Below are 7,543 nucleotides of genomic sequence, written 5' to 3'. Positions count from 1 at the left end.
AAACTCTTCCCCTTTTCTCTTGAAATTTCAAAATCAAAATCAAATTAATTTCCCTAATATAAATTTAAATTCTCGACATTAACTTAAAATTAAATTAATGTGACATAAATCAAAATCTCCCCTTTAAACAAAACTGAACTTCGAAATTAACAAAATTGTCCTCGAATTTTATGAAAATACAGAATTTGAATAATGAAAAACTTGGGATGTTACATTCTTGCCTCCTTAAAGAAATTTCGTCCTCGAAAGTTCATTCCTGAAAAAGCTCTGGTTACGGGCCCTCATCTCTTCCTCTCGCTTCGAAGTAGTCTTCTTGAACTGGTGATTCTACCAAAGGACTTTCACAAATGCAATCTCCCTACGGCGCAATGTCTTTACCTCTCTGGTGAGAATCTCTACAGGTTTCTCCTCGTAGCTCAAGTTTTCATTCAATTGCAAAGGCTCAAAGTCAACTACATGGGATAGATCTGTCACATACTTTCTCGACATCGAAACATAACAGACATTATGAACTGAAGACAGCGATGAAGGCAATGCAAATTAGTAAGCTACGGGGCCAATTCGTTTCAAGATCTTGAAAGGCCCAATGCATCATGAACTCAACTTCCTTTTCCTACCAAACCTCGGAACACCTTATCACCAGTCTCAAATTCTAGGTCCTTACATCTCACGTCAGCATAGATTTTCTATCTACCCTGAGCTGTTTGCATATGTGCTCAGATCTGCTATATTGCCCCATTTGTCGTCTACACTAACTCAAGTCCTAGCAACTTCCATTCACCAACTTCATCCTAACATGCATGAGACTTGCAACTCTTTTCATATAAGGCCTCAAATGGCGACATGCTAATACTAGTATGGTGACTAATAATATAAGCAAACTTTATTAGATGCAAATGAGAGTCCCAACTCCTCAAAAACTCCACCCACACGCCCATAACATACTCTCAAATTTTTGGTTCGAACATTTTGTTTGACCATCAATCTATGGGTGAAAAGCTATAATAAATTCTAACTGGGATCCAACACCTTTTGGGAGACTCTTCCAAAAATGGATGTAAAACATGGGTCGTCTTTGACATAGCTGAAACTAGCATCAAAGAGGTGTGACAACCCATTCCATACATAACTATGAAATTTAAGATGCTGAAAACCAACAATACTTTAACACGTTCAAGCTAAGAACTATGAAAACTATCATAAGCTTAAGAAATTCTTATCCACTAAAAACATATATCTGAACTTACCATTCTGTCACAGAGAAAACTTCATAGGTGTAACGGAGAAACTGGTCATACGATATAATGTGTCATCTGAAGATATGTACTAGAGCAAATCTGGTCAACTAAAAACTACTTCTACTCTAGAAGCGCTGATTGTGATGTCTTTCTTAGGGTCTACATGTCTAAGAATAACTCTATCTAATTAAGCCTCACATTCATGAGAAACTCATCATAAGGCTCTATACATGTCTTTCTTAGAGATGTGCCGGCGATGGCGCAGCAGAATTCGTGATCGTGCCACTGGGACTAGTTTTTTTCGCTTCCGCATCATGAAATTTAGAGTCCTTATTTTTCCCTTAATGTTTAGTTTTACTGTTTGAAACTTATTATGAAGGATTGTTTGTTTTTTTTAATACTTTTAATAGTCCTTACGAATCATGGATACCCTATTATTGTTTTAACAATTGCATTTAATAAATGGCTTTTGAACTTCTCTTGTCTATTTAGCATTTATTTCAACATAAAGGAGTGTCGTTTTAAGTGCCATGCATGCATGTATTTTAGTAACGGCCTAACTTAAGTCCTAGGGGGTCGGGTCATTACAGATGGTATCAAAGTAGAACCTCTCCCAATAAGATGTGGTTCGGGGACGAACCAAGCGGAAGCTGGTGGGCATGTAACGACCCGAGTTTAGGAGAGGTACATGAATGAACCAGTATCACATCCGAATGAGAGGGATCTTGAAGACATGAAAGTATGGTTAAAAGAAAGGCTTAAAAGAATTGAAAGTTACTACTTATACCAACTAGGTGCACCTTCCTTTTCGTTGGCTCAATCATAAGAACTCCAAAGTTAAGCGTGCTTAGCTTAGAGCAATCCTATGTTGGGTAACCTCCTGGGAATTTTCCTAGGATGAATGTAAATGAGAATAAAGCATGTTGAAAGGACTCGTAGCTTCAGCTGGATCTGTTGTACCTGAAAATGGCACAGCCCCTAGGGCTTTAAACCTCTGTGAATCTGCCTTTGCTTAGGGAGTACTAGACTCTCCCTCGGACATCTTTTCCTAACCCATTGGATCATTCACCTTCTTTTTCCTACCCGGTGTGATCTTTCTAACCTCCGGGCCTCTAATGGTAGGGTCAATATTCCTGCCACCTGTCTGCCACTTTGCCTCGACATTTCACCTAATACAATGTACACATGTTAGGGACTTAGGCTTATGCATAAACTTCCCTCTCATTCCCAAAACCTTATGCTCTGATACCAACTTGTCACACCCCCTTCTAGATTACCCTCCTAATCTAAAAGAGGATATGAACGTGGTAGTTGCTAGCCCCGCTGCCAGCACCAACCACCAAAGCTCTCTAATCTAAATTTCAACCTGCTAAATATTAATAATGTGTGAATATGGTATGCCTCCTTAAAAGGACAACAAAATAACATCTAAGGGGAGAAACATTCAGGAATGGTCCAAACATCTCTAACAGAGCCCTAGTCCCTCACAAAACATGTGTACATAAACAGATCATCAACCTAAGTCCTCTTATTAAGCCGAGTCTTTAGGTGGCAAGAAGCAGTAGGATCAACCTTGAGGAATCTGACCACTACCTGGAAAAGGAGAACACAGAAACTTGGTGAGCTAAAAGTCCAATGAGTGACTTTAGAATTGTAAAGCAATAAGCATAGCAATACTATAAACATGTAAATATACAAACGAGTAAACTCAAGCAATTGTCTCTAAATGTAGCTTTAAGCCATTCTTAGTCATCATTAAACATTATTATTCCCTAGTTGAGAACGAGCCTAAATGCTCTAGCTCTCAAACGTTTATTATCGGCCAAGAGACCCATACTTCGGTCTCTCATTTATAACTGCCTACGTGCACGTGGCCATACTAAGTACTATCATATCTTAGGTACTTCTGCTTAGATACCTTCTCAAATTTTTCCTTCAGTATCGAGCTACTAAGATACCTTCTCAAACGTCCTTCGGTATCAAATTGGCCAGATACCTTCTCAAATGTCCTTCGGTATCAAATTGGCCAGATACCCTCTGAAATGTCCTTTGGTATCAAATTGGCCAGGTACTTTCTCAAATGTCCTTTGGTACCAAATTGGTTAGATACCTTCTCAAATGTCTTTCGGTATCAAATGTGTATTTTGTAACATCAAATTAAGTTCCATTGCCTAGTATTTACACAAGAACTGTTCCATTGCCACTCATTTACACAAGACCTCATTCTTCCATAGCCTTCCTCTAGGAAGCATATATCAAAATCAGACTATAGCTTTTGTAATGGTTACACGACATACCTTGGCCTGTGTTACACACATACAAGCTGGAAACATGCATTAAGTTATTCTCCCACCATTTGTTGCTTGAGGAAGTATAATTTCATCATTAATGTCATTGTGCTTTACCCGATCATATATGCCTGTCTCTTATACACATCTAGATGTGTATAAGAGACAGGTATTGGAAACCTTAAGTTTACTTAGTCACTCACCGATCGTCAGTCTCTTAATGGTTTATACGCTTCCCCTAGCTCTTCTTGGCCTAAAAAGATATAATTCTTGATTAAACTACTTAGAATTCTTAGTAAAATACCTCAATTAATTCGTTTATTAAAAGAACTTTCTTCAACACAGACAGCTTTACTAGCGAGATCCCCCTGAGCGAGGTCCCCTTGAGCGATGCTAGCGAGATCCCCCTGAGTGATGCTAGCGAGATCCTCTAGAACGATACTAGTGGGATCCTCTAGAGCGAGATCAAGCTTTTCCTGTCAAATTTTCATCTTAGCGATACTCACCTTACCAGCGATACCCAGCCAAATTCCTAGCGAGATTTCCTCTAGAGCGAGATTATTCTTACAAAATCAGCGAGATTTCCTTTATAAGTGAGATCCTCATGCCCAAATCTCGCTATAATTCTCCACAATGAACTCCTTGCTTGTTCTTCACAAGCAGCTGTCTGCTTATGCACCAATTCCCTGTTATAACTTCAAAAATTCATAACTCAAAATCCAGAGCTCTTTTCAAGAAACTTTCTTCTACAAACTTGTTTAGATTTTAGTTAACTTCCTTAGCTTAGAATTTCAGCCCAGAATTCCTTATAGTTTGGCTTGGAACTTCAAAAATTCACCTCAACCCTGCTTAAACCCGAGATTCTACCTTCTCTTGGTTTTCTTCACTCCTTGTTCTTCTCCTCCTGAAATCTTCCTCCGGCAAGCCAATTTCACAACCTAGACTCTCTCAGCTTTCGAATGGCACCGAATTCACTAGAATTTTCATGTCAACTGCCGAAACCAAGCTTTTGAAGTTCTTCTTCCAAAAACACCTCCCACCACCTCCCAAGTTCAAGGATTAACTGCCACGTCACCCCCACCTAATATGTTTTTCCTTCCCTTCCATCATAATTCCTATGAATAACCATGAATTACTACTTTAATAAAAATAAGAAAAAAAATATATAATATAACATTCCTTTGGCTAAACATGCTTATCTAGGAATATAGAGTACGGGGTTTACAATACGTTTCATATCGAATTGGTTGTACGTGTAGAAAGTATACCTAATTCGAGTATTTGATGTGTTTCTTAATATGATTGAATGAACTTTATGGTCATGCTCATCCTCAAATCCTTCTCATGGCCCCTCCACCAATTATTCACAAAACTTTCTCCCTGGTAGCACAACAAGATCACAACATAAATATGATTTTTTTTTGCAAAATTTAGCAAGCACTCTTTTTGTTCATAAACCTAATAGTTCTCAGTGAAATCAACAATCTACTGCACAACGGAAGAAGAACAATGGATATGTTCTCATTGTGGGATTCAAGGCCACACACTTGAAAAATGTTACACAGTACATGGTTATCCTCAAGAATTAAAATACAAATGCCAACATCGTCGCAACATCAAAATCCAATGATTTCTCTTCTGTAAGTCCTTCATCCGGCAGTGGCTTATCTAAAGACAGTCTTACTCAATGCCATGACACTTTGAGTCTTTGACAATGCTTCAATCAAAACTTGTAGCTGTTAAGATTGAAGTTGATGTTGCCAATGTACATATTGTAAATATTTGTAAAAGTTCCATTTTAAATGATTGTTTGGATAATAGATTCAGAAGCATCAACACATATTTGCCTAATAATTCTCGTATATCAGTACTTTGTTGGAACTATTATTTTGTTTGGATCCTTTACTGTACAACATGCTCTCTTTGTGTGTAGATTCCAATATAACGTATTATCTAAGGGGTGTTCGTGGTTGGATTGGGTTGAGACATTTTTTAGACCTAACCTAATTGTTTGGGTTGTAAGTTTCGTCAATCTAAATAACCTTTGTTAAATAATGAACCTATCCCAACCTAACCATGAAACATTTGGGCTGATTTGATTTAGGTTACTCGGATCATTAATTTTTATTTTTGTTCTAAAATAAGTAAAATGTTGATATGTAAAAAAAAATTATTTATTTATTTTCATATATTAAGTTAAGATTAACAACTCAATTTTAATTTATATCATGAAAAGTTTCTAAAGTTCTAAAAGATTATTTTTAGGAGTTGTTGGAGAATAAATTATCCAAAAAATTATGAAATTAAATAAAATTATGTGTGTATGTATATATATATATATATATATTTACTTTTTAAAATTAATAATAAGTTTGGGTTACTTCGGGTTGGTTTGGGTTCTTTTAGGTGAACTCATGAACCAACCCAACCGTAGAATTTTAATTTATTTGAACCCAACCCAATCCAAATGAGTAGATGTCACACCCTGCCCCGAGCCCGCACTCCTGAGCCCGAGGAGAGGCGTGAGGGACTGTAGATACCACCCTTTTGTGATATCTACTGTCCAATTGAACCTCTTTACTACACTCAATAAACTTTAAGTCAAGGACATAACAACAATTGATTCAGTAGGCTCATTTTATAATACAGCAATGTAATGTTTATATAACTCTAAGACTTAACTAGAAAGTTTACAACAACCACTCTTAAAACCCTCGGAAGTGTGACGGTGGCATGTGGTAGACCTTGACCTTAGCAACACCCTGGAACTCCTCACCTTTCGCTACCTGGGAAGAAAACATGAAAGAAAAGAATGAGCTTCACAAAGCTCAGTGAGTGGTAAGCAACTTCTAGAGTATATTTCAACTCATAAATAACAAGCGTATCATAAATATGAGGTTACATTCAAACCTCAGCTTCGAATGGGTCTATTCTCAACTTTATCTACACGCACAATAGATAGCTAAACTGATAACTAATTAGAATGAGTATGTTACCTACCTACACACACAGGATAGATAGTTAACTGTTACTAAACATAAACGCTTACTCTTTTGCGTTCCCTTTTGTTCCCAATATCTCCTATGTGCACATAGCTCCCCGTTCATGGGCTCAGAAGCTAGGCCCGTCGGCCCTCTGACCATCCCATACGAGGATCCTCCCACAGGCTCAGGAACTAGTCCTCTCGGTCCCCTACCATCTCGTGAGGTTAACTTTCGGGCTCAAGAACTAGGTCTATTGACCCCTTGACCATCCCGATCACATAATCTCATTCTCATGCTAGATACTCATTCATAACATAAGCATATACAACTTAATCTAAAATATATGCTTAAGACTTAAAGGAAAGTACCACTCACCTTGGTAAGGTAGGAATCTTTCTCTTAGAAGTTTCTTGATCTTCCCGGGCTCCTCTTTTGAACCCTAAATTCCAGATTCAACTTAAAGCTCAGATAACTCATAGTTTTAGGCTTTATCTTGAGTTACTTCCTTCTAAAACTATGCTCTAAAATGTCTCAGAAAGATTACCTCAAAATATTAGCCTAGAACTTTTTGTGGTTTGGCTGGAATCTTCAAAACATCAAGACTAGCCCAAGCTTACTCGACAGCTCGACTCTTCTGTCTTTTCCGCATTCTCCAGCCCGATTCCTTAGAGCTTCTTCTTTGGCAGCCCTACAATGAAAACTCGACTCTCCTAGGTTTTAGGTGGCTTTGAAATCACTCCAAACACACGAGTATTCTGGGAGAACTTTTCATCCCAAGTTGATGCTACTTCCAGACCACTATCCGACAGCATCACCTCTTATTGGAACCTCATGACTGATGCATGGTTTTGCTACCAACGCATTCGTTCTTCCATCAACGCATAGTCTCCTCCCAATTAGTCCTCATATACTCTTTCTAATGTCCTTTTGAAGAGAACTCGAGTTATGATCTAAAGAGAAGTCCTTGACCCTATTTATAGGCATTCAAAATCTCTCAAAGGCCGACACCTCCTACTTGGCCGCATGTCCGCAT

This window comes from Benincasa hispida, chromosome 7, assembly GCF_009727055.1.
Source record: "Benincasa hispida cultivar B227 chromosome 7, ASM972705v1, whole genome shotgun sequence".
NCBI classification, from domain to species: Eukaryota; Viridiplantae; Streptophyta; class Magnoliopsida; order Cucurbitales; family Cucurbitaceae; genus Benincasa; species Benincasa hispida.
This window is presented reverse-complemented; position numbering follows the sequence as displayed.